Source organism: Muntiacus reevesi, chromosome 2, assembly GCF_963930625.1.
Source record: "Muntiacus reevesi chromosome 2, mMunRee1.1, whole genome shotgun sequence".
In the NCBI taxonomy this organism is placed as follows: Eukaryota; Metazoa; Chordata; class Mammalia; order Artiodactyla; family Cervidae; genus Muntiacus; species Muntiacus reevesi.
Genome location: NC_089250.1, coordinates 226,948,242 through 226,973,081, shown reverse-complemented (window position 1 = coordinate 226,973,081; position 24,840 = coordinate 226,948,242). Strand labels below are relative to the sequence as shown.

The following is a 24,840-nucleotide window of genomic DNA, read 5'->3' as shown; positions in this document are numbered from 1 at the left end:
CCTGACCTGGCCTTGGCTGGGGGCTAGGACAGCCGGGGCTTTGGCAGGAGAGGCAGGGGTAAGGATGAAGGACTCGGGGTCCCTCCTTCCTCCATGAAGGTCCTCCCTCCTTCCCACTGCATCCCCAGCAAACCAGAGCTTGGGACCTTCAGCGGGTCCTCAGCCCTTCTGAAGGGGGACATGGGGGCTGGAGGCTTCTGACTGTTGGAGAACTGCAGAACAGCAGCTCTGGGCAACTCCTGACCACCCCCTCCACCCATAGAGGCCCATCAGCTCCATCTGATCAGTTCTGGCCGGCTTCTGAGTGGCGAGTGATCAGGAATGCGGGGATGCCGCGGCGGCACCCTGTGCGAACATCTGGGACCCCGCCTCTCACATCTTCACAGTAACCCCCACCACCCTGGCAGGTACAGTCACGGCTGGGGGTCTTGAGACCACAGCCTGGCATAGCCTCCCTGCTGGCCCCAGTGCCAGTGCCAGGGTGCCATCAGGCCCTGGCATGCTGAGGGGACCAGGGTTTCTGCTCGCAGAGGGAGGAAGCAGAGACTGGCAGCCACAGCTGCCGTCCTCCAGTGCTAACTGGCCCTGGGGAGAGCCATGTGGGAGCGGGTGTCCCGGGAGAGGCGTTCCCGCACCCATGCCGGACCTCTGGGTGAGGAACAACCCCGCCGCCCCGACGCGCTGCAGACACTGGTCACGCGTCTGAATGCCCGTGAAGCCACAACGCACTGCGGGCCTGACACCTGGGGCGTAGGGGAAGGGAGGGGAACATGATGGCAGGACCCCTCCCGCCTTCCCGGTGGGACGTGATATCCCAGGACCCGACCAAGACCTGGGCTTGCGCTGTTTGTTCTGTTGTCATGATCACTCCTGCTGTGAACCTTCTGCCACCGGGGAGCTGGGGGTGAGGTGCGGACCTTGAGTCCAAGGGGCAGAGAGCTCGTTCCCCTTCGGAGTCCTGCTGGAATGAGGGGCTGTCTGTCCATCGCTTAGTGGGAAGGGCCATCCTGGCTCGGTCGCCAGTCTAGGGGAGGCCCCTGGAGGCCCTGGTGGTGACAGCAGCTGCACAGGTACCAGCAACCCTTGGAGGTGCCTCCAGCTCCAGCGCCCAGGCCCCAGGTCCCTCCAGGCCCAGGCAGCAGGGCACCACCCCCGTAGTGCCCCCTGGTGGCCAATGGCGGGGCTGCGCCTTCTCCTGGTCTCCAGGAGAAAGTGTATCCCGGGGGCCTTTGGGGCCTAAAGTGAGAATCGAGGTACTTTCCTGGAAAGCAGTCATCTCCCTCTGCACCCCACAGCCACCGCCTCCACGAGGCACTGACCCTTAGCCTGGAAGGAACGTCCTGCGTCTGAGCCCCAGAGCTCTGGACTCTGAGAGGTGAGGTTGGGTGCCTGGAGCCTCACGGGTTTGTCTCCAGATCTCAGCATGGCAGGACTGAGGTCACGGATGTGACTCGTCAGCAGGAGTAGGGTGGACACAGCCGGGAGCTGCAGCTCCTCCTGCGCTCACAGAAGGTTCTGGGTCTGCTCTACCCAAGGCTGCCACCAGCCAGCCGGGGGTGGGTGGGTTCTGGCTCCCTTATAGAGGAGGGGACCAGAGAGGACTCAGTGGCAGTGGTGGCCCCTCTGCTTGCCCTCTTAAGGAGGAGGGGACCCAAGGGTAGTGGTGCTGCCATAGCCGGAGGTGAGCTCCCACCGACGGCAGGACGAGGCGGAAGCTGCGGAGCCCCCGGGGCCTCACGGGCGGTGTCTCCTTGGAGAGCCTCTGGGAGGTCAGCGGACAGCTGATGCGGCCCCACGTTTCTCCTCCTCTTTCTTGCCTTTCCATCTGGACCAGAAGGAGACAGCAACGAACAATGCTGAGGCCCAGAGACACCAGCAGCTTACGCCCCTCCCCACCGGGTCCACATCGTGAGGAGTGAACCCCACGCTGCAAGGAGGCACACGCCCGCCCGCCACGTGGGCCCTCCGTGCCCCGCCCAGCTGCCCCACTGATGCCCAGGGCCCAGGCCAGAGCTGGTCCCCCATGTCCTGCCCAGAGGGCAGACCTGTGAGCAGAAGGACTCGCGTTCCAGGGGGCTTGTCCCGAGCCAAGTGAACCAGAGGGGAAGAAAGCGTGGACACCGCCCAACACTGAGGTCACAGGGTGAATCCTGGCCCCACCCAGCTGGCTGTGTGAGCCAGGACAGCTTGCTTGCCCGCTCTGAGCCTCACTGTCCTCATCTCCACGGTGGGCATACCCTTTGCAAGATGGTGGGGGGGTACTGAGAGGGGGCAGGTGGGCAGGTGTCTGGCCATGGGTCTGTGCGTGTGGCCGGCAGGGCTCCCACTCACCCCTGCCTCACTCTGTGGGTTCCCCTACAGCTCCACACCATTTGCGGGGTGGGGGACCCCCACATCCCCAAGAGGGTGGCCACAGCTGGATCTCCCACTGATCCTGGGTGCTCCTGGCTCCGCTGCCCGTGTTTCAGGGCTGGGTGAGATGACCGAGCCTTTGTGCCCACTCAGTCTCCCCTGGGCAGCCCACTGCATGGTACAGCTGCAGGACAGCAGGGGAGCTCCAAACACAGATGCAACGGGAGCAGGTGAGGACGGACATGTTCATTACATTTCAAGTTCCCTGGTTAGGCAGTCACCGTTGATGGCAGCAAAACATGGCTCTATTGCGACAGCACCCTGCTGACCCACGGAGAGGCCTGGTGGGGGTCAGGGGCAGGGGCACAGGACCAACCAGGGTGGATGGGGAGCGGGTGGGGAGGACAGCAGGGCCTCGGCCACAGAGGAGGAGACGGCCTCGGCCCCTCAGTGGCTTGACACTGTCCAGCTGGCAAGGAACTTGGGGGGCTTGGCACTTGGTAGTTTAAAAGGAACTTAGGGGATATGGTGCTTGACAGTTTATAAGGACTCGGGGGCTTCACACTTTTCAGTTTACAAGGACTTAGAGGGCTGGCACTTCACAGTTTACAAGGACAGAGAGTCCAGGGCAGGCTTTGTGGAGTAAGATTGGCACCCTGTGGCTGGGTGCCTGCTGGCAGAGGTGGGAGCCTGGCAAGGCAACTCCCCACGTGCAGGTGGGGACGGACAAGGCTCCTGCTTGGCCACGGCCAGGGGGCCCTGCTACATGCTCCCTGTTCTTGTGTCCTCAGGGCACACCTGGGCCAAATCGCTCCTCTTTCCCCAGGGGTCTCCCAGCTCCAAGGACTGCATACACATACAAGGTTGCTTGGCTCTGGGGCAGGTGTGAGCCTGGCCTCCCGTCCTGGGCCAGGATGCACCCACAGCTGCATGTCACACACACTGTCCTGAGGGGAGGCAGCAGCTGCTCGCCTGAGCTTCATGCCACAGAGCTGGGGTGATGGGAGATTGGACAGAGAGGGTATGACGGGGTCCTTACGGGCTCCAGGGCCCCCCTGGGGGTGACGGCTCCACTGCCCGGCATGGCTCTCTTGCCATCTGGGGCTGGAGCTGTGAAGGATCACTGTTGACACTGAGAAAATTGTAATTGGCATTCCCCATTAATGAGGGCAGCTGCATGCAGCTCCTGCCAAGAAGCTGTCAGGATGAATGTACCCAGGATAATCACACGAGGGAGGGGAGAACAGGGGCTGGTAAATGCCACAAAAACCAGCGGACAATCAGTCAGTGGCTTCCCAGGTTGGTCTTCACCTGCCCCCTTGTGTGACCTGTGGGCGTGCGTGCGTGCTCAGTCATGTCTGACTCTTTGAGACCCCATGGACTGTAGCCTGCCAGGTTTCTCTATCCATGGGTTTCTCCAGGCAAGAATACAGGAAGTGGGTTGTCATTCTCTCCTCCAGGGAATATTCCCGACCTGGGGATCAAACTTGTGTCTTTTACATCTCCCGCACTGGCAGGCAGGTTCTTTACCACTAGAGCATGAGCCTGCCTGAGACTGGCTGTGGGTCTGGGCAAGTCTCGATTCCTGGGGCCTTGGCTCTCTCGGGTGGCGTGTCTGACTCTGCAGTGCTGAGGCCCCATGTGTGCAGGGAGATGCCACCAGAAGCTGGGAAGATGCAGCTTGGGGCAGGGGAGGGTCTGAGGGTCTATGGCTCCTCTAGCCATCACCTGTGATGTCAGACCCTGCAGGCCTGTCCCCTCCATCCTGACTCAGAGGGTGTGATGGTCAGGCTTATGTGTTGGCTTGACCAGGCTGTGGTCCCAGGGAACCTCTGGGATGCTTGTCCGGGAGTTGCCGTGGAGGTATTTGGAAGACAGGGTTCACTCTACAACTGGTTACCCCAAGCAAAAGGGATGTCCTCCATATGTGGTGGGCCTCATCCAACCAGGTCGAAGACCTTAGAACAGAATCAGGGGTTTTCCTGAGATGAAGGAATTCTGCCTCAAGACTGTGACATCAGCTTCTGCTGCAGTTCCAGCCTGCGCTACAGATTTTGGGAGCTGCAGGGACACAGACGTGGTCCCGGTGACATCCCCAGGGCTGGCTTTGCCCTCGGGCCTACAGGGACCAGTCCACCTCTTTTCCTGCCCACGGTCTGTCTGGGTCACCCTGGCTGTACTGAGTTACACTGAAGGTGCTATTGGATGTGGGTGGCTCCTGTCCTTCACACTATAAATAATACTGCCTGGGACATCTTCTGCTTGCTTTTTTTTTCTACTATTAGCACTTACTAGCAATAAAGCTGAGCAATGCTGATACCATGTGTCTTTAGAGAATTGTTGGCGTTTCCTTGTCTATCAAGCAAAAGCCTTGCGGGACGGTTTCTGAGGGTGTCCCGTCTCTGACCCTTGATCTGCCATGCAGACAACATCTGGACCTGGGAGCTTCGGTGTTCCCATCTGTAGAGTGGGAACTGCTCCCCAGCCATGTCATGGTCACAGGAAGCCGTGGCATCCTGGGTGGATGCTATTCTGACAGCACTCAGACAGACCCAGGGGCTGAGGTTCACAAGACCCCAAAGGGGTCATTTTCATAAGGAGGGTCTGATGTTGGAGGGGGAGGCAGTGGGACGGTTGCATGGGTGAGGTGCATGAGAAAGAGGAGAGAGATCCAGAATGCTATCTTTGGGTTGGTGTCTGTACCACTTCTCTTCCGAGCTGGAGACCTTTGAGATTGGACAGGGATAACGCCAGTCCCCAGGTGGCAGGCGTGGACTGGTCGGGTGAGAAGCCATGCTGGCCACCCTCCTCCCCGATGTAGTCCAGTAGGGTCCCTCCTATGTGGCTCTGCTGAGAGGACACCGGGTCAGGGCAGAGAAGCCGCCTTCAGCTCCATAGGGTCCTGTGGGTTCCGTTTAGGGATCATGAGGCCAAGGCCCAGGTCTATGAGGTGCTCCCTCTCTGAGGGGAGACTCCCCTCAGCCCCTGTGTGGTCACTGGGTGGAGGCCACTCTGGATCCACCCTGCGAGCCTGCCTCATGAGGGTGACGGACGGCAAGTTCCTCGTTTCTGGGCACCTCCCCCAGACCCCACTCCCTCAAGGTTCAGGACCCCCTGGTCTCAGACCTGAAGGTAAGAGTCCATGTGCTCGCCCTGTCTGGACAACCTAGATCTTCGAACCTTGCACCTCCAAGCAGCCTGAACCCCCATCCAGGCAGAGGTTCAGCTTTCAGCAGACCCAGCATGGTGGGGACAGGTGTCCTGCTGAGCGACCGTGCTCTGGGCAGCCGCGGGCTCCGGTCGGCAGTTGGGGATGCTCTGTGTCTCTGTTTATGTCATCCTCACAGACATCAGTCCCTCTAGGAATGGTACCCGGGGTTTCTGGATGAGGTGAGATGGGGCAGAGGATAGAGGAGTGCGGGGCCAAGCCACTGTCCACACCCTGGGTGTGGCTCCTCCCCAGGGTCTCTGACTGGAGCCAAAGGCTGGCAGAGGATAGGCAATGCTAGCATCACCCTCGCCCAAGGCTTAGAGACCCTTCCAGCTTCCTGGGCCCACTCTGGTGGCTCTGGTTCAGGGTGGCAGGGAGTTAAAAAATAAACATTAAACTGCCCTGGAGACTCAGGAGGGAGGGACAGAGCTGTGGGAGCTGCCGTCTGCGTTTCAGGTTGGGGGCTGGTGGGGGTTGGGGGCTGGCCTTTGCCCCCTGTGCCCACTGGTGTAGGGCGAGCGGCCGGCCTGGCTACAGTGGCCGGCAGTGGGGGTCGCCCCAGGGACAGCAGAGGTGCTCTGCGGGCTGACGGGCGGAGCTGCAGGCGTACGGGGAGAACGTTCCACTGTGGCGGGCAGCTCCATCTGGCTCCTTGTGGGCTCAGCGGTTTCCTCTGTGGGATCAGGGGTGGGCAGTCTAGGGCAGAGCAGTGGGCAGGTGTGGAGGCTCCCTGGCTCCCAGAGGCGCTGGCCTGGCCTCTTGGTGGCTCAGGAGGGGGCAGAGGGTCAGAAGGAGGGTCAGCCAGCAGCCGCTCCACATCTCCCCTCCTACAAGGACCCTGGGGGGCCTGGCCTCTTCCCTCGGCTTGCATCTGACTCTCGGGGGCAGAGGCAGGAAAGGCATCCTTCAGAACCCAGGGGTCTTTTGGGTTGAACCACAAGGTGAGGGTCTTTCTGCTCCCTTTCCTCCTGAGCAGGCATTGCTGCGTGGAGGTCACAGCTGCAGGAACATCCTCGCACCAGGGCAGGCAGTGGGAAAGCCTCAGAGCCTCCTAGCTTCCTCACCTGTGAAGTCCCTCAGCCAGCCTCCTGGTCACAGGGGGGCAAAGCGAGCTGGCAGGGGTGAGTGGGTCTGCAAAGAATGAAGGAGTTGCCAGCTCCCCAGGTCAGAAGGGGCGGGCATCACCTTACAGGCCCAGCCGGGGGCCAGGCCCCTGTGTAGCCGAGGTGGTGGGAATGGCGGTGGCCACCACCTGCTGGGTGCGTGGCCATGGGCACCTCACTGTGCACAGTGGCCCCCGTCACCTGTACCAGGGCACCCCGGCACCTCACTTCACCCCAGGGCCTCGGTTTCTCTGCTCTGAGATGTGACAGCAGCGCCAGCTCCACGAGGTGGTGAGGATTAACTGAGGGGTGTGTTTTGGGACAAGGAAAAACTGATCTTTTAATATGAACTCATAATTGGAGAAAGGATCTCTAGGTTTCCCCCAATCCACTCAAAGAACCATATGGTTTTAAAGGCCCTGTTCTGATTCAAGGTAATTCCTTTCACAATCCCAGCTATCCTTTTTTGCCAAAATTGCCAAGTTGATCCTAAAAGTCACATGGAAATTCAAGGGACCCAGAACAGCCAAAAAAAGGATCTTGGAAAAGGAGAACACAGTCGGAAGACTGACACATCCCAGTTTCAAAACCAACTTCAAAGCTGCAGTAATCAAGACAGTGTGGTGTTGAATAAGAACAAATATACAGATTAATGGAATGGACTAGAACTGAGAGTCTAGAAATAAACCCTCACGTTTGCAGTCAACTGATCTTGGACAAGCTTCTCAAGACAACTCAATGGGGAAAGGATAGACTTTACAACAAAAGGTGCTGGGATAACTGGACATCTCCATTTGAAAGAATGAAGATGGGTCCCCACCTCACACCAGACACAAAACTTAACTTGGAAAGAGTTGGCAACCTAAACATAAGAACTAAAACCACAAAACTCTTAGGACAAAACAGGAACAAACCTCTCTAATCTTGAGTTAGACAATGACTTCTTACTATGACACCAAAGGCACAAATGAAAAAGAAAAAATAATTAGATAAACAAGAATTCATCAAATTTAAAACTTCTGTGCTGTGAATGACATCATCAAGAAAACAAGAAGGCAACTCCCAAAGTGGGAGGAAGCTTTTGCAAATCATAAGTCTGATAAGAGAGTTGGATCTAGAATATGGAAAGAATGCTTGAAACCCAATAATAAAAAGGCAAAAAATAAAATTGAAACATGGGCAAAGGATCTGAATAGACGTTTCTCCAAAGAAGATAAACACATGGCCAGTAAGTACAGGAAAAGATGCCCAACATCGTCAGTCAGCAGGGAAAAGCAAATCAAAACCACAGTGAGATCCCGCCTCATGTGCACTAGGATGGCTAGATTCACAATGCCAGAAGACAAGTGCTGGGAGAATGTGGATCAGCTGGAGTGTGAAGTGGTCCAGTCCCTTTGGAAAACAGTTGCACAGTTCCTCCAAGTGTTAAACATACAGTTATAACATGGCCCGAGGTACCTGCCCAAGAGAAACGAAGACCTATGCCCACACAAAAACTTGTATATGAATTTTCACAGTGGTACTGTTCACAACACTCAAAAAAAAAAAAAAAGTGGAAAAAACCCAGACATCTCTCTGCAGATGGATGGATAAATACCGGTACAGCTATGGTGACCATCACTCAGCCTAAAGGCAGCGCTGACTCAGGCCACGGCCTGGGAGACTTGAAAGCATGGTGCTAACTGAACGAAACTGGTCAAAGGGGCGTCTGTTTTATGTGAAATGTCGAAAGCCTTGGAAATAGGAATTGAATTTGAGGGTGCTGGGATGGGGATGAGGTTGTGGGGGACAGGGGCTAAAAAGTCTGAGAGGTCTTTGGGGGTGAAGAAATGTCCTGGAATTTGATGGTGGTGCTGGTGGTGATGGTTGCACAACTCTTGAGTACAGTGAATCCCACTGAGCCGTATACTTGAATAGGGTGTTTCACGGTATGTGAGCTGTATCTAAATAAAGCTGTTTGGGTAAAACACTCACTGCCCCCCTCTCCCTGCACTGAGAGACCAGGAGAACAAGGAAACTCGCTTCTGGACCTTCAGGCCTGGGTCCAAGTACAAGCACAAGGATTCGAGGCCGGCCTTCCACACCGGTGCACGGCTCCAGACCGTTTCTGCACTGCTTGTGTTTTCTGCAGCTCTGGGGTCACTGCTAAGCCTGCCCTTTGAGGCAGCCTGGTTGCAGCCGGGGACAGAGGGTCCTGTTGTGGAGCCCCCCGTACCCCCCACCCCAGCCCCTGCAGTGAGAACTTGGTGGGAGGCAGACTGGAAAGCGGGCAGACCGGGAGCCGGAGGAGCAGCAGGAATTAGTCTGAGTTGGGAAGAGAAGCCGTGGGCCCACCTCCTGGTGTCCTTACGCTGATCACTCCCCCAGCGAGCATCTAGGACCACCTCCTATAAGCACAGTGCTGGCCCAGGAGGACGGTGTTGCGCCATCCGCAGCCCCAGACCCGTGCAAGCAGACTCGGGGGTGGGAGGGCCGGGAACCGGATGGGTGGGCTGAAGGGAGCGACCACTGAGACAGGTTTTCAAGAAGCACCACACTTTAACATATTTGCTCTTAAAAAAGGAATGAACTTTATCTTTATCCGTCAGCCAGACTCAGAGATGAAATATTTTTACCATTAATACCATCTGGACTCCTCTGTAATTGTTTCGTAAGAGCTTGGGGCCCCGCCAACAGCAAGGACAGAGGATCAGACCACAGGTGACCAGACCTCATCCCCATCTTTTCTACCTCCTCCCCGTGTCCCTACTTCCTGGAAACAAAGACCACCCCCCCAGGAAAGCCTGGCCCCTCTTGACTGGGGTCTGCAGAGGCACTGCTCTCGGTGGGTGCGGCCCTGCTTGAGGTGGAACGTGGGGCTTCTCTGAGCCTCAGTTTCCTTGTCTCTAAAGTGGGCACAATTATGCCCACGTCGCAGGTGCTGTTGTGAAGATCGATGGGGAGAGAGGAAGCAGCACAACTGTCGGTTGTCACCCTGACAGTGACCCCGCCGCTCAGGACCTGACATCACCCTGATAGTGACCCCTGCCCCCATGTCCTGGGATGCCCAGCCTTGCACAAGACCAGGGGGCCGGAGGCAGAGGGCAAGACTCGTCTCCCTGTAACCCACCAAAACCACGTGCAGAGACACAGAGACAGACACAGAGAGGGTGGCTGGGCCCGCCTCACCCTGGGGACTCCTGCAGGGTCCCCCACTGATAGCCCACACTCCAGAGGCTCCTTCTGGTGGCAGAGCTCTCCACAGGCCCCAAGCAGGCCCTGTTTACAAACGGTCATCCTCCCATACCTGTGGACCGTGTCTGTGTCCTGCCCCCCACCCCTGCACAATAGGTCCTGAGAGGAGCCGTCCCAGGAGCACCATCCTCTTACCGCAATGTTCCGCGGCACACTCGGGGAGGTTCCTGTCCAAAAGAAGACCATTAGAAAAGCGAGGACCCCCTCCAAGTGTCACCCAGCCTCAGACGTGCGAGGCAAGCGCCCAGCTTTGTTCTGAGTCTATCACCTTAGGGGTCATCACGGAGGACCCCAAGGGGCTGCAACTGTCACCTGAAACTATTCTACAGGACTCGAGTCCTCCCTGCCAGCTTTTGATCCGATGGTGGTTAAGCGCCACCGCTTCCGGTGTGCCCGGATCTCAGCCCTGGGGCAGTAACGCCACAAGGGGGTGGGGATGGTGTGGCAGGGCCCCGGGCACCAGAGTCAAGTGCTGCCCAAGTTCACCTCTGTGCAGCATGGCCTCTGGCTCGAAGAAACGGACACAGGCGTCCTGTCTCCAAGGGCCAGGGCTGAGGAGGGCGAGGGGGAGCTGGCCAAGGTGGCCGGCCTGGCTCTGAACCTGGGTCTCCCAAGCTCTAAACCCAGCATCTAGCCACGGACACCTTTTCGCCCACCCTGAAGGCAAGACACGTCTGCCCGGCCAGGTAAGCATTTCCAGTGGACCCATCAATCAGCTCGTGAAGCAGAATCAGCCTTGTTGAAATCCACATGACCTCGAGCCACAGGGGAGTTGACCTGATCTCTGAGAGTGGAAAAGTTCAGATTTCTTTTCCCAGGTCAAACAACTAAGGTCAGACGGTGTAAGCAGACCTCCTGGAGCTGGGCCTTGCAGCGGGGCTCCTGTGCACCCGGGACCCACACTGCTCTTCCAAGTCACCTCCAGCTTCAGGGGCACGAGAGAAATCTGGCAGCAGGGCGATGTGAACGGCACCACATAAACACCCCAGACACTCAGCTCCGCCCTGGACAGTGCCGCCGTACAAACCAGGAGCGGGAAGATCCAGGCGGGGCCCTCGGGTCCTGGTGGACAAGCCTGCACAGCGCACAGCTGCGTGCCTTGCTGGCACCAGTCCCCGCTGAGCGAAAGACGCAGAGAACGCAGGCCCCCAGCCTCCAGCCTGTCCCTCCATCTCATTCAGGGGAAGCAGAACACGAGCTGGTGGGACCCCAGGGAGGGGGGGCTTGGGAACAGCCCACCACGAGCCCCAGAGACCAACCCAGCACATCCAGAGGGAAGGGCGCGCGCCGGCGGGCTCTTGTCTCAAGGTTTCTCTGCTTGGTGGGGTTGCCCACTGTCTGAGTCACTCGGGGGATTCCCGCTGGGTCTGGCCTGTGGCCTTGAGACTAGCCTCCCTCAGCTCATCACAGACATGACACACGTCTCTTACGGCGTCCAGAGCTCTGGGATCAGGGCCCCATGGTCTTTGCCCCTTCTCCAGAGAAACGCTTGCCAGATGTGCCGGTTGAGCACGTCACCTGGTGTTCTGTGCGGCTCCAATCCAACTGGAGCCATGGCCCCCTACAAACAGCTGCACTGACCAGCCACAGCTGCACTGTCCTGCCCGTGGGCCTCTCACGCGCGCCCCATCCCACCCCAGGCGTCTCCAGCTCTCCCACTGCTCCCAGGGCCCTCTAATGGAGGCCGTCTGCTCAACTCCGTGTCCTCGGGGCTCCCGCCCCACATCGGGGGCTGCGAGGGCGGCTCTGGGTGGGTAGAAGGAATTGCTGCTGGCAAAGAGCCTGCACCGGGCGGTGGTGGCTCACTCCCCTGCCTTCAGTATCCCCCGCAGAGCGCAGGGCGAGGCTTAGCAAACCCCTCCCTGAGCAGAGAGGGTGCTGGGGCCGCCCGCACATGCTGCCTCCTTGTTTCTGGGACAGACTGGGTGGTGGGCGCAGGGCGATGTTATCTGTGCACCGCAGATCAGTGCTGTGAGACGGCAGCTCTGATCAAAGCCCAGAGGCGACTGAGCCGTCACCGCCCGACTCACAAACAGTAGGGACAGCTAAACCCACCGGCACCCTCCTCGGACCCTCAGCCTGCCCATCCCGGGGTCGGGCAGCTGTCACTGGTCATGGTGATGACCCCACGAGCACAGGCTGTACTTGATGGAAAATCACTCTTCGGTTTTTATAAAAACTTAGTGTTTATCCTTCAGAAACAATTCCCAGTCTTCTCTGTGATGCTCCCGGTGTTGAGACCTGAATAAACAACCCTCTTTGGTATAAATTTACTCCTTTATCCAAATCCCCTTGCTAGTCCATTGAACAAACAGATATTTATTCACACTGGTCTACAAAGACGTGAAACCCTAGGATTAGGTATTATAGTCCATCGAGGAACTGGGCATGTTGGTTTTTAGTGTCTGGGCCTTTAGTATCTGGGAAAGGGGTCAGTTTTAGTGGGAAAGGCTTTGTGGATGGGTGGCCTCGTCCTTCATAGAGCATGCCACCCAGAGATTCAGGCAAAGGCATCCGATGGGCGTTGAATGAGACGGTTTGCAACACGACACGGAAGACATCGCTTACGCACTTAAAGCACAGGGGGAGCAGAAGCGAGTATCTGAGGAAGGAAAGAGGTCAGGAAGGGAGGAAGGAAGAAGGAACAGAAAGGGGGAGGGCGGGGAAAAGCACTCAGATCCTTTTTCCTCGGTTCACATTAAGGCATTGTGGTTGTCCTGTATGCGGCCCCCTCCACCTGCACCCCCTGCCCTTCACTTGGTGTGAATCCAGTTTTAGGGCCCAGAGGAGGCTCCCAACCACCCTGATCACAGGCTCATGGGTAGCCTTCATCTCGTCCTTCAGGCCCGCATCTTGACCCACACAGTTATTTGTTTAATACTGGTCTCCCTCGGGGGTGGGGGAAGAACCCAGAAGAGGTGACCATTTAGGATGAGAGGAAAACAGCCCACCCTTACGAAGATCTGGGGAAAGAAATGGCCAGTGCAGACCTCCTCAGGTGAGAGAAGTGCCTGAAGAGAGGCCAGAAGCTTGGTGGGGGATGAATAATAAATTCCTTGTCTGTTTTCAGTGAATAAGTCCATCCATCACATCCATCCACCCACGCATCCATTTATCCACCCATCTAGCCATTCATGCACCCATTCGTTCATCATCAATCCATCACTGAATTTACCAGTCGATTGATCAACCCTTCAGCCCATCTGTCTGCCCACCCACAGGCCTCAGTCAATGCATGAGTTGAAAAGGACTTGGGTTTGTGTTTCTGGCTGCTGGCTGGCCCTGATGTTGACCCCCATCATTCTGTGTGAAGGATTAGGAAGACTCCAGGGACTGCCCTCAAGGACGTTTGGGCTGGAACTGTCATGACCCCTTTCAGAAAGACTGTGTCCAACTGGTCAGTTTCAAACAGAGGATCCAGGACTAGGGAACTGAAGTTCAGAGGAGGTTGGATCAAGTTCAGCTAAAAAGAAGTTTATTTTATAACACAGGCTGGAAGCAGCCAATCTACGGACACAGTGGCTGAGGCGGTGACTGCACACACTGGATGTTCCCGAAGCAGCAGACACGCGCGCCGGTCCACAGCAGGGGGGCCTGTGGCAGGGTTTTGTCTCCCCGCCCCCCCATATTCAGCCCAATTTGGTGCTTGCTCTGTCTTCTTCTAAGCCTTCCTGTGATGGCTTCCGGCTGTGGCCTTCACCACGCCTCACCCCACCCTGGGCTCTCCAGCCAAGCACATCACACGCATAAGTGCACTGGTCTCCCACCATAGCCTGGGGTTGGCAGGGGATAGCCTTTTCACGGACAGGTGAGCTGAGGCCAGGGGAGCCTCGGTTACCAGTTCCAGGGTCATACTTGAGCCCCAGGACTCCTTCGCCTCCTGTGCCCGGGACCACCCATCCCTGGTTGGAAATGAGGAGTGGTACCATGTCCTGCAAGCTCACCCAGGGGCCTGTTAGCAGCTCCCCCCTGCTCTGGCTCCCCCTCTGCTTCTGGGACGTCCACCAGCTCATTCCATAACCCCAGCCCCACACCCTACTCCTCTCGTTCACACTCACTGCATCTCCTCACCCTTGCCTGTGACCCCGCACCCAGACCCCGTTCATGGTCTCCAAACTCCTTCCAGGACCTGAGGCCAGAGCCTTGGCTCCCTGACCTCACTGACCTGGGATGTGGGCCTCATGCCCCCAACACGCATGGCAGGGGACGGATGATGGGGGGAGGCAGATGATAGGGGGTCAGAGGATGAGGAGGACGGGTGATGGGGGCGGGGGGGAATGGATGATGGGGGGATGGATGATGGGGGGATGGATGATGGGGGTGGGGGGGAGATGGATGATGGGGGGCCGGATAATGGGGCCAGGGGGGAATGGAGGATGGGGTGGATGATTATGGGGATGGATGATGTGGGGGATGGATGGTGGGGGGGACAGATGAAGTGGGGTATGGATGGTGGGGGTGGGGGGGAGACGGAGGATGGCTGGGATGGATGATGGGGGCACTGGTGATGGGGTGACCGATGATGGGTGTGGCCAGGTTGCCAGGGGGGCTGCTACTTGAGGGGTGCCCCACCATGCATCCACAGCTACACCAGGAACAACAGCATGGACAGGCCAGGAAGCACTGAGTCGGGAAAATGGGGCTGACCCGGAGTCCACTAGGCCACATCCGGTCAGGGTCATGAGCAGCTGGGCGCCAGACAGACATGACTTGGCTTACTCGTTCAGTCATCCATCTGTCCAGCAGACATGCGCTGGGAACCCCCGGGTGCAGAGCTCCGAGATGGTGCCAAGTGGGGGTGCTTCCGTGACTCCAGAGTCGGGTGGGGCCGGGGGTGCCGCAGAGCCCGATGTCAGCAGTCTCCCTCTGAGGCAGGACCTCAGGGCCAGGCTGTTTACATTCCCACAGTTATTTATGGATGTGTGTGTGAGAGGACAGAGCCTGGAGCTCCTGGGAGCCTCCCAGGAAGGGGGTGACGCACAGACCCGGGTGACGCTGGCCTTCATGGGGACCCTGCCCGTGCATGCTGCCCGCCGAGCCGGGCCTGTGACGGAGGCTCTTCCTCACCCGCCGGGGCAGGCATCTGCCCACCCTGTCCTCCAAAACTGCACCTCTGTCCCCTCCATGGCCCAGCTGAAGAGGAAGAGGGACGCGTCCAGGAGACAACCTTGAGAACAAGGGCACAGGAAATTTCTGCTTTCATCTGAAAATCCGTCAGCTGCAGAGGAAGTCCTGAGCCGGGCAGATGCCTGGGCCGTGGCTCACGCACACAAGGGCTCCTGCTGGTGTGAATGAGCCCAGGGCGAGGCTCCCGTCTGCGGTCTCGCCTCGTCCTCTGTGAGGAGCCGCCTCTCACAGCCCAGCCCCTGCGTCCACTGCTGAGGGTGGTGGGGGGAGAGGCTGGGACTGGGAACCAGTCGGTTTCCCAAGCGGCTCCCCGAACTGACACAGCCCCAGGCTCTGGAAAGACGGGACGGTCCCTCACCCAGACGACAGAGGGGGTTTCCTCGCCCCAGGGGAGGTGTTCCTGCTGAGGCAGAGCTGCACGAAGCCCCCGCCACATGAAACCCGCAGCACGCACGTGCCTTGGAAGGCCCCACATTCGGTCCATGTGTCTGAAGGGAACATCGACTGGTCATGCATGTCTGGAATCTGCTAGCAGGACTGAGTGCCGGCAAACGCTCACCTGCAGGTGCCTGCATTTGGGGTCAAACTACCAGAGCAAGACACAGTTCCACCGGTCACGAGATGCCCACGTCTGCCTCAGGTTCCTCATTTGTAAAACAAGTACGGTAACACCTGCCCCTAGGCCACAGCGGTGGGGTGTTTACACGCATCTGCCCTCTCTGTAGATAGTGGTCATCACAGAAGAACAGGGGCCTGGAGGTCAGAGGACCAGGCTGGGTCCTTGCGGGATGAGAAGTCCTGTAACCCTGGGGTCTCAGGTTCCTAGCTCCCCGACAGGGGGTTTCATGGGTGGTCCCAGAGATCCCTTTTGTTGGATATTCCAGGACTGTCACCAATGAAGTCCTTGTTTTAGATTCATCGTGATGTCCTCCAACACCTGTTGCAGGTGCTCAAGGAACAGGTGCTGAATTAATGAGTAGACACGATGAGTATAAATGCTGACAGTGTGATGCAGAGAATAAGTATCCCAGAGTTACAGCAAAGGACTGACCATCGCTCAGGACTGAGATGTGGGAAAGGCTCCCTGGAGGAGGTGGCTGTTGAGTCCAGCCGTAAAGAGCAAATTTTTTTTGGCGGGGGTGGGGGACAGTATAGTTGCTTTACAAAGTTGTGTTAGTTTCTGCTGTGTAACCATCTGAATCAGTGACATGTATACATATATCTCTTCCCTCCCGCCGCACCCCTCTCGTCATCTCAGAGCACTGGGCCGGGTTCCCGGGGCTATGCAGCAGCCCCCACTAGCTGTCTGCTTTACACATGGTTGTATATAAATGTCACTGCTACTCTCCCAGTCCTTCCCACCTGCCCCTTCCCTGCTATATCCACACGTGCATTTTCTACGTCTGTGTCTCTATTCCTCCCTGGAACTAGGTTCATCTGTACCATTTTTCTAGGCTTCACATACATTTGTGCATATATGATATCTGTTTTTCCTTTCTGACTTATTTCACTCTGTTTGACAGATTTGGTCCATCCGTATCTTTACCAATGACCCAATTTAGTTCCTTTTTATGGCTGAGTAATATTCCATTGTATATATGTGCTATATCTTATTAAAGAGCTGTTTGAACGGGTGGAAGGAAGGAGTTGATGTTCCAGGCAAGAGAAATGCAGTGAACAAAGGTGCTCATGATGAATCAAAAGCAAGTCCTGACACCAAGGAGCCTGAGCGACAGGGCAAAATGGACCCACTCCTTCTCTCAGGAAGGTGCTGGAGGGTGAGCTCCAGGAAGACAAGGGAGTAAACCAAGAAAGTGAAAGTAAACCAAGAAAGGATCTCGGGGAAAAAGGGATCCAACGCTGGAGGAAGGTGGAGACACACCCCCAGGAGGAGGGGGATTCCCGGAACCTTCCTCAGACATCTGGCACGGAGAACATGTAGTCCCGACTGGAGCAGCAGAGGGCTCAGAGATGATGGGCAGATGATCATGTGTGTGTGAGTGTGTGTGTGCCCACGCAGTACTGTTAGGAGACTCACACAGCGGGGAGAGAATGTGGGGTTACACTGGGGGTTGGTCTGTGGAACAGCAAGCCAGCCAACAAACCCCCAAGACACCTGCAACAAAAATGTGCAGTCAGGAAGGCTATTATGATATACAACAAACTCAACTATGAATCGTGGCCCGTGATCCCTGTGAAGTCAGTGCTGACCGTGGGTAGGGCTCACCGTGGGGCAGAAGACCTAGCGTGGATGGGGCAGCCCTGTGCCTAAAGTGGGACATCCAGAACAGCAGCGCCCAAGTGTCCTGGAAGACGTGGGGGCCCCGAGTCAGCTCCACGGACTGAGCCTGATCACACAGGACAGCGGGGCCACGGAGAGGAGCCCTGGGAGGGACTTGTGTGGTTTTCCTGCACAAGACTCAGACCTATTTCATGGTCTAGGTATGTGCATTTAGAATAGTGATAACAGGATGAACTGAAGGAAAAGTGAGAGACGGTCCTGCCACTACTTGGTTGACGAGAACCAGCCAGTTCGGGGACGCCGGGGGTGGGCTGCCCTCTGGGGCACGGATGTTGGTGCCACCTGCGGGAGGACGCAGCTTGGCCGGCGCGGTTGTGCACGTCCGACCTCCATCCGCAAGTGGGATCCATGTGCCTGCTACATCAAGAGGCCTTTGAACTCCAGGGGCTCGGGGCGTTCATGGTGGCCTTGCTGGTGGTGAAAGCCTGGAAGCTCCCCTGTGTCCATGGACGGGAGAACAGAGTGAAGAGTGGACCCAGCACACAAAGGAGGGTCAGCGGCAGAGGAAACGAAGGCCCCCAGCTCGGACATCACCCCAGACGCAGCTCAGAAACAGGACACTCAGGGAAACAAAGCAAGCCACGGAACAAGATACATCCCACCTAACACCATGTTAATAAGATTCAAAAACAAGCAAGGCAAACTGTAGGACTTAGGCACGCTATATATATGCTAAAACTGCAAAGAAAAGCAAGAAACTGAGAAAAGTGTGAGGACGTGCCTACTTCTGGGACAAAGTCCAGGGTCGGGTGTTCCCGACAGGTGAGAAGGGGTGAGGATGCCTGGGTCCTGGGTGGGCTGTGGGTACTTCTACACATCGCTGCCCAGAGTTTGCATGTGTCCACTCGACGGCATCAGATAGACCCTCATAGGAATGGGGGGTGGGGGGGGCAGGAGCCTAGTCCATGTGGCCTCATGAGGCCTGAGCTGAAGCCTGTGAGCCGTGATCAGTGTGAAGGGATGCTTCATTCCCTCCCAGCTCAGCAGCTCACCTGTGTCCTGGGTGCATTCATTCCAGTCCAGCTGAGTGACGGCCTCTCGCTGGCGCTGCGTCCACCCCCCACGCCCCCCACCCCACATCTGCTGAAGACAAGGCCCTGGCAGGGGCCCAGGCCAGAGCATGTGGGAGGGGCAGCTGTCGTCCACAGCCCAGATCAGTCCCTGCATGCCCAGCATCCAGAGGATGGCATGTGGGCACCTGCTCTGTGGACAGACAGGCATGATGGGCAGGGGATGGGGAAGGGGGATGTGCTGAGTGAGCTCATGGCAAGCAAGCAGGTGTGGAAAGCCCCAGCCACCACCTGTGAACCGAGTTCTCGACTATGTCAGCAGCTGGGACCCTGAGGAGCAGGTTGGTCTGTCAGGTGTGTGTATGGGGGGGCTGAATCCTGAGTCCACCTGTGAAGGGCTCTGTGGGGAAGGATGGGTGCTCAGGGAGCAGCTGGAGGGGCTGTGACGTGGACAAGTCCCTCCTCCCCAGGATCCTGGCCTCATAGGAAAAGAATTCCATCCGGCTGACTGACCTAGACCACCAGGCATTAGGTGTAGACAGTCGGAAATAAGACAATAATAGACAATGAAATGCTGGTGTTCCAGACCACGGGTTCCCCGAGGGTGATGCCAGGACACAGGGCCTCCCTGCAAGCACCAGGAAACTCTGTGTCTGCCAGATTAGGAGTCTGGGCTGCAGACACCTGCAGCCATGGCCCTTTCTGTGGCTGCAGCCCCGCCAGACACTCAGTCCCTCTGGTGGGTAAAGCAGACCCCACCGAGATGCAGAAGTGGGCACTTGGTCTGAACTCAGCCAGGCAGCCCTTCCACCCTGACCACCGGGGTGGTGCAACCAGGCACCTGGGCCTCCCCTGGCCCTTGTGGTGATGTTTGGCCCAAGCAAGTGCTGTGGCAGGTGAAGAAGAGCCAACCCCCAAATGTGTTACTTGGCCTCAGAGTCCAGCAGTACCTGCACCTGGATAGGTCAATCATCTGGATCAATAAGCTCCCTCACTGCCTCGAGTGGGCTGTCACTTGTCACCAAACTTGATATGGCTGAGCCACATGACCTTGATGCCAGGAGGTTGGGATCTGGCCCGGTTCTGCCTCACACAGCCTCTGGACTGTCCCGTGGGAGTAACCAGTGGCCCTCCTAATGCTTAGAGTCTGGGAATGAGATTGTCCTCTGGGTTTGCTCAAAACAACCTCTTTGAATGTGGAAAAGGACAACAAAATAAAATTTAAAAGTTCAGGAAAATAACTATTTCTGTAAGGGTGGTTTCTGGCCCCCAGTGGCAGCCATGGTGACTCCTGGGTCACAGAATTCGGCTCCCTGTGACTTTTCCAGCCAGAGGCGGCTGTAACGCTGCCCATTAGACTGGGCCCCCACACCAAGCCCAGTCCTGCTGCGGGATCTTAGTCGGCGCAGGTAACCCTAGACCTTCCCTTGATGCTGCTAGGGTGTTGAAAACCCTGTGGTTGCAGACGGTCCTTAGAGGAACGATGAGGATCTCGTTGGTCAGCAAGGAACACGAACTCCTCTACGGGGGGGCGGCAGGCCTGCCCGGAGCACCATCCCAAGGTGAAGGGACGGTGCCTCTCGGGGCTGTGAGTCCACATGCCTGGACCACAGGCTGGGGTCAGCACCCCCACCTGAGGCCCCTGGAGCCCCCGCCCATCAGTGCACCTGAGACTGTGGCTCTGGACAGGCAGCGGAAAAGGCACCTGGGAAACCACACAGACCCCATGCACCCCAGTGGGTCACACAACAGTCCACAAGTACACAAAGACCTAGAAAACGACACCCCAGGCCCCCATGGCCCCTCGCAGAGTCTTGCTCCCGCCTCCCCAGGCACGGACAAGCTGAAGGCGTGGCAGGAAGGACCCACGGACCTGCCACCTGAGGTCACAGCCGTGCACCGTGCCGTCTGCCTCCTTGCCGTGTGTCATGCCCCACCCCTCCAGGGGCCCACGGGTCCGTCTTACTTCTTGATGCACTTAAGAGCAAAATGGCAGACATCCTGATGTACCATCGCCAAATGCTTCAGCCGGCACTGCCCTAACTAGACCTCAACGTTTGCTTGTGTTTTTCTAGGGAAAATTTACTCGCTGTGCAAAACACACACTGTAAGCGTACCCATCGAGGAGCTTGACGTAGGCGCCCCCCTGAGTGACCCCTCCCTGTCAAGATAGAGGCTGTGTCCCTCACCCGAGGGTCCCTCGTGCCCCTCCCCCTCCCCCGGCCGCTCACTCAGCGCGCGCCTCAGTGAACTTCAGAGCTGAAATGACCCGTGCGTGCTGCCGGGACCTGAATCACCAGGAACGGGAAAGCGGGCTGGCAGATTTCATGACATAACCAGTTGGCCGCATTCCTGAAGGACTCGCACAGGCCCTGCCCTTCCCTCTGAGTTATGTGCCACGATGCTGCGGTCCTGGCTGTTCAGGGAACAGCTCTGTTTGAGGCTTGCAGGGAGGACCCCCCCCTCCGGCCCCATAGATCTGATCAGAGACAAGTTGGGAAGCCACTTTCCAAGGGCAGGTTTATAGACAGTGAACAGTGGCATCCATCCCACTGGGAGTGCGAGGCGGGCTTGCCTGGCACAGGGATGACTGCCGTGGGCAGGGCGACCTTACACACCCGGCGTCAGGTCCTTGCTCACTCTCTGCACGGCTCGTGGGCGGTCATGGAGGCCCCCCTGCCAGGTCCAGGGATGGCCCCGGGGCTTCTCAGCACAGCCCCTGGTGAGCGCCAGTGCCCAGCCTGGCTCCGGGTATCACCACAGCTTTTCCTCCTGGAGCTCGGGGTGAAGGGCAGAGGCGGGGGCGGTGCTCACCCAGGGCTCACCAGCACTGCCCTCTGAGCCCCTCCCAGCAAACACCTCAGACGAGACAAGCGTCCTGTCCCCGGTCCACTGTGAGAGCCACCCAAATGCCTGGATCGCGTCTCTTCATCCACAACCACCCCAAACCGAGCGCTGACATCAGCTCAGCACGAACCGAGAACCACGATCTGTGCCCTACTGACCAGCACTCAGACACTGGCCCAGCTCTAACCACCTGCCGATGCAGACACAGACCTGACCCGAGAACGCACACCGACTGAACACCAAGCACCTGCCACGTGGACACAGACAACCACCAGCCGACACGGACACAGACGTGACCGGAGTTCAGACACTGCTCAACACTAACCACCTGCCGCCAAGAACACAGAACGGACGTACCGATGGACAGCAGCTCAGCGTTAACCACGTACAACATAACCAGTAAAGAACAAGGGAAACAAGACAGGGCGTGGTGCAAATCAAACTCCAAAGAGAAAAGGCAGCCGTCCCCTACCTTGCGGTCCCTGGTCACAGGCTGGTATCTCCGCTCCAGGGCCGTGTAGTCCACCCGCCTCTTCGGCTCCACACGGCTCTTCTCTCTGGGCCGCCAGCCAACCCTGTGAACAACACACAAGGGTTCAGACGGGACACGCAGGAAGCGGCCCCAGGACTTCCTGGTGGCTCAGTGGTAAGGAATCCACCTGCCGATGTAGGAGACACGGGTTCGACTCCTGGCCCAGGAAGATGCCACATGCCTCGGGGCAACGAAGCCCGTGTGCCACAACTACCGGACCTGTGCTTTAGAGCCCGTTGCAACGGAGAGTGGCTCCCCTGACTGCAACTGGAGAAAAAGCCTCTTCCAACAGCAAAGACTGAACATGACGAAAAAAAAAAAAAAAGAAAAGAAAAGCAGCAGCAGCCCCAGGACAGCGCCGGGCTCAGGAACCTCCACACCCAGACGCCCGGGCATGGTGGTGGGGTGGGTGAGGGGCCCCGCCGGATGGTCCTTCCACGCCATCCTCGGGGGACTCCCTCAGGTGCCTATCCCGGGCCCCACCAGCCTCCCAGCCCACATGTGTTGTGCACACTCCCCCACAGTCACACCCCCACGAGCGTGGGCACAGACGGTCATCGGCGGGCTCAAGGTTTCTACGGCCATGTTCCCATCACACTGTCCTTATTTCTCTACCCTGCGCCCCCTGGAGAAGGCCAAGTAGCAGCAGATTCTAGCATGTTCTTGTGGGTCACTGCAGTGTCCCTGGGAAGGGGTGCCACTCGGGGGACAGTGACATCCTGCCCCTCCCCACGGATGCCCCCACATTACTCTGTGCAGGGCCAGCTGAGGCCCCACGATGCTCTGTGATGGCGGTGGGGAGGGCTTCCGGGACTGGACCCTCCTCTGCGACCTCTGCGGCCGATTCCTCCAGCCTCTCTGGTCCTCAGTGTCTCCCTGCAGCCTTCCAGCCAGCAGCTCACAGTCTGGGACCCCTCTGCCTCATTGTCTTCCCCTACCCGGCCTCTCGATCGCTCCTCTGACCCCTCTAAGGCACTAGTCCTCGGTTCCCATCCACAGTCCCTGCAAGTTAGGAGGAAGGAAGGACTCATGGCCTGTAACAAACACCTCTTTAGAAACTGCACCGAATTCGCAGGGAAGAAACGGGTTCCGTCCCAGCCCCAGGGCTGGCCTCCGAGGACACCCAGCCCTGTGCCCTGTCTTTCGGTGCCTCCCTCAGGACTGTTGCAGAGACGGAGAGAAGTCGTGAGGATGTGAGAGGCTCCAGGCCTGAGAGGCTCTGCAGGTGACCGCCCCCTGCCCAGCAGCTGCCAGCCTCACTGGGAGCCCATGTAGGACTCACACGCCTGTGAGTGTCCAGGGGCCCAGTCTGATTCTCCACACCTCCACCTGCACCCAGAGTCCAAATGAGCACTCATGAATCTGGAGCGCCCCCCCCGCCCCAAAAACCTGCCTTCCTGCGCTCCGGTGAGATTTCACATTTGAGAAGCACTTAAGGGCCCTCCTAGCACAGCCGTGCTTGCGGAGCCATGGGTTCGTCCCCTCCAGGTGCGTGCCGGCTCATGCCACTCTCCTCTGATTTATCTAGGATCGTTTGGACTGTCAGCGAAACATAAAAAATAACTGCCTGCAGAGGCCAAATACACTGCAGGCGCCTATCTCACTTGCGGTCTAATTAATAGTTTCCAGGTTGCCATGGCCCATGGGAACATCTGGGCCTCGTCTCTCCAGTCCACAGATGTCAAGGCCGAGTGGAGGCTGGGCTTCAGAGACCCCTTCTCACGCTCATTCTTCAAGGCTGTTTGTTCCTTTTTAATCTTTAAATTGGAGTGCGTGAACATGTTTGTAAAATAGACCGGCTCTTTGCCAGAGGGCTGGTGGCACCCCTTAAGATCTGTGGACCACGTGAGGCTACGAGGGCGTTCTCGAGACCCTTAGAGACAACGGACGGCTAAAGACAGCATTCTGAGGCTTCCAGGAGCCGCAGTCCTTTAGTCTAAGGCAACCCTGCTTTCTATTAAGTCTTTCCCAAGTGTAGCAGACACACAGAGGCATCCAGCAGCCCGCACTGCCATGGACCGGAGCCCCGACAGGAAGCACAGTGTGGCCCCAGGCCCCTGGCCCTGGGACCAGTCCAGCCACGGACACGGCAGGTGGTCAGTAGGCTCACTCTGTTGGTGGAGTCAGTGTGTAGCTCCACTCATTCAGCACTATGAGATGCATCATCCTTTTATTTATAATTGTGGTGAAATACACACGGGGTAAGGCTGACCGTCCTGGTCACTGGTCAGTGGTACCAAGTGCATGCGCAGTGCTGTGCCTCCATCACCCTCATCTGTCCCCAGAGCCCTTTGCACCTTGAAAACCTCAAACTGTCCCCACTAGATATGCCCCCATCTCCCCATTCCCAGCCCCTGGCCCCACTTCTACTTTCTGCCTCCGTGGATCTGACTACTCCAGGGACCTCATATCGGTGAAACCATACAGAATTTATCCTTTGGTGTCTGGTTTATTTCACTCAGCTCAACATCCTCAAGGTTCATCCATGTGGAAGCATGCGTAAGAACTTCCTTCCTTTTGGAGGCTGACGCTCCTTTGCATGGATGGACCACATTTTGTTTATCCATCATCTGTCAGTGGATATTTGTGTTGCTATGCTTCTTGGCTGTTGTGGACAATGCTGTGTGCACACAGGTGTACAAATATCTCTAAGACCCTGCTTTCAATTCTTTTGGGGTATGCATGCCGTAAATAAAACTGGAGCACCAGGCTTCCAGTTTCTCCACATCCTCACCAACACTTATTATTCTGTTTTTTTTTTTTTTTTTTAATAGGAGCCCCTGGTAGCTCAGCTGGTAAAGAATCTGCCTGCAATGCAGGAGAACCCCCCCTCCGGTTCAACTTCTGGGTTGGGAAGATCTGTTAGAGAAGGGGTAGGTTACCCACTTCAGTACTTAGAGAATTCCATGGACTGTATAGTGCAAGGGGTTGCAAACAGTTGGACATGACTGAGCGACTTTCACTTTCATCCTGATGGGTATAAGCCCAAGCAGAATCTTGTGATTCTGACTTGCATTTTCCTAATGATTAGTGATGCGAAGAGCTGACTCACTGGAAAAACCCCTGATGCTGGGGAAGATTGAGGGCAGGAGAAGGGGTGACAGAAGATGAGATGGTTGGAT

The 24,840-nt window shown here is 57.4% G+C and overlaps 1 protein-coding gene across 1 annotated transcript in view; it reads right to left on the bottom strand.

The window, feature by feature from the left end:
- ZNF469 (zinc finger protein 469) overlaps positions 1-24,840 on the bottom strand; it is a 239,812-nt gene that overhangs the window by 99,020 nt on the left and 115,952 nt on the right. Inside the window, exon 3 of the mRNA XM_065925172.1 lies at positions 21,659-21,761. The gene's annotated coding sequence lies outside the window, so the exon portion shown is untranslated. The remainder of the gene's footprint in view (positions 1-21,658; positions 21,762-24,840) is intronic.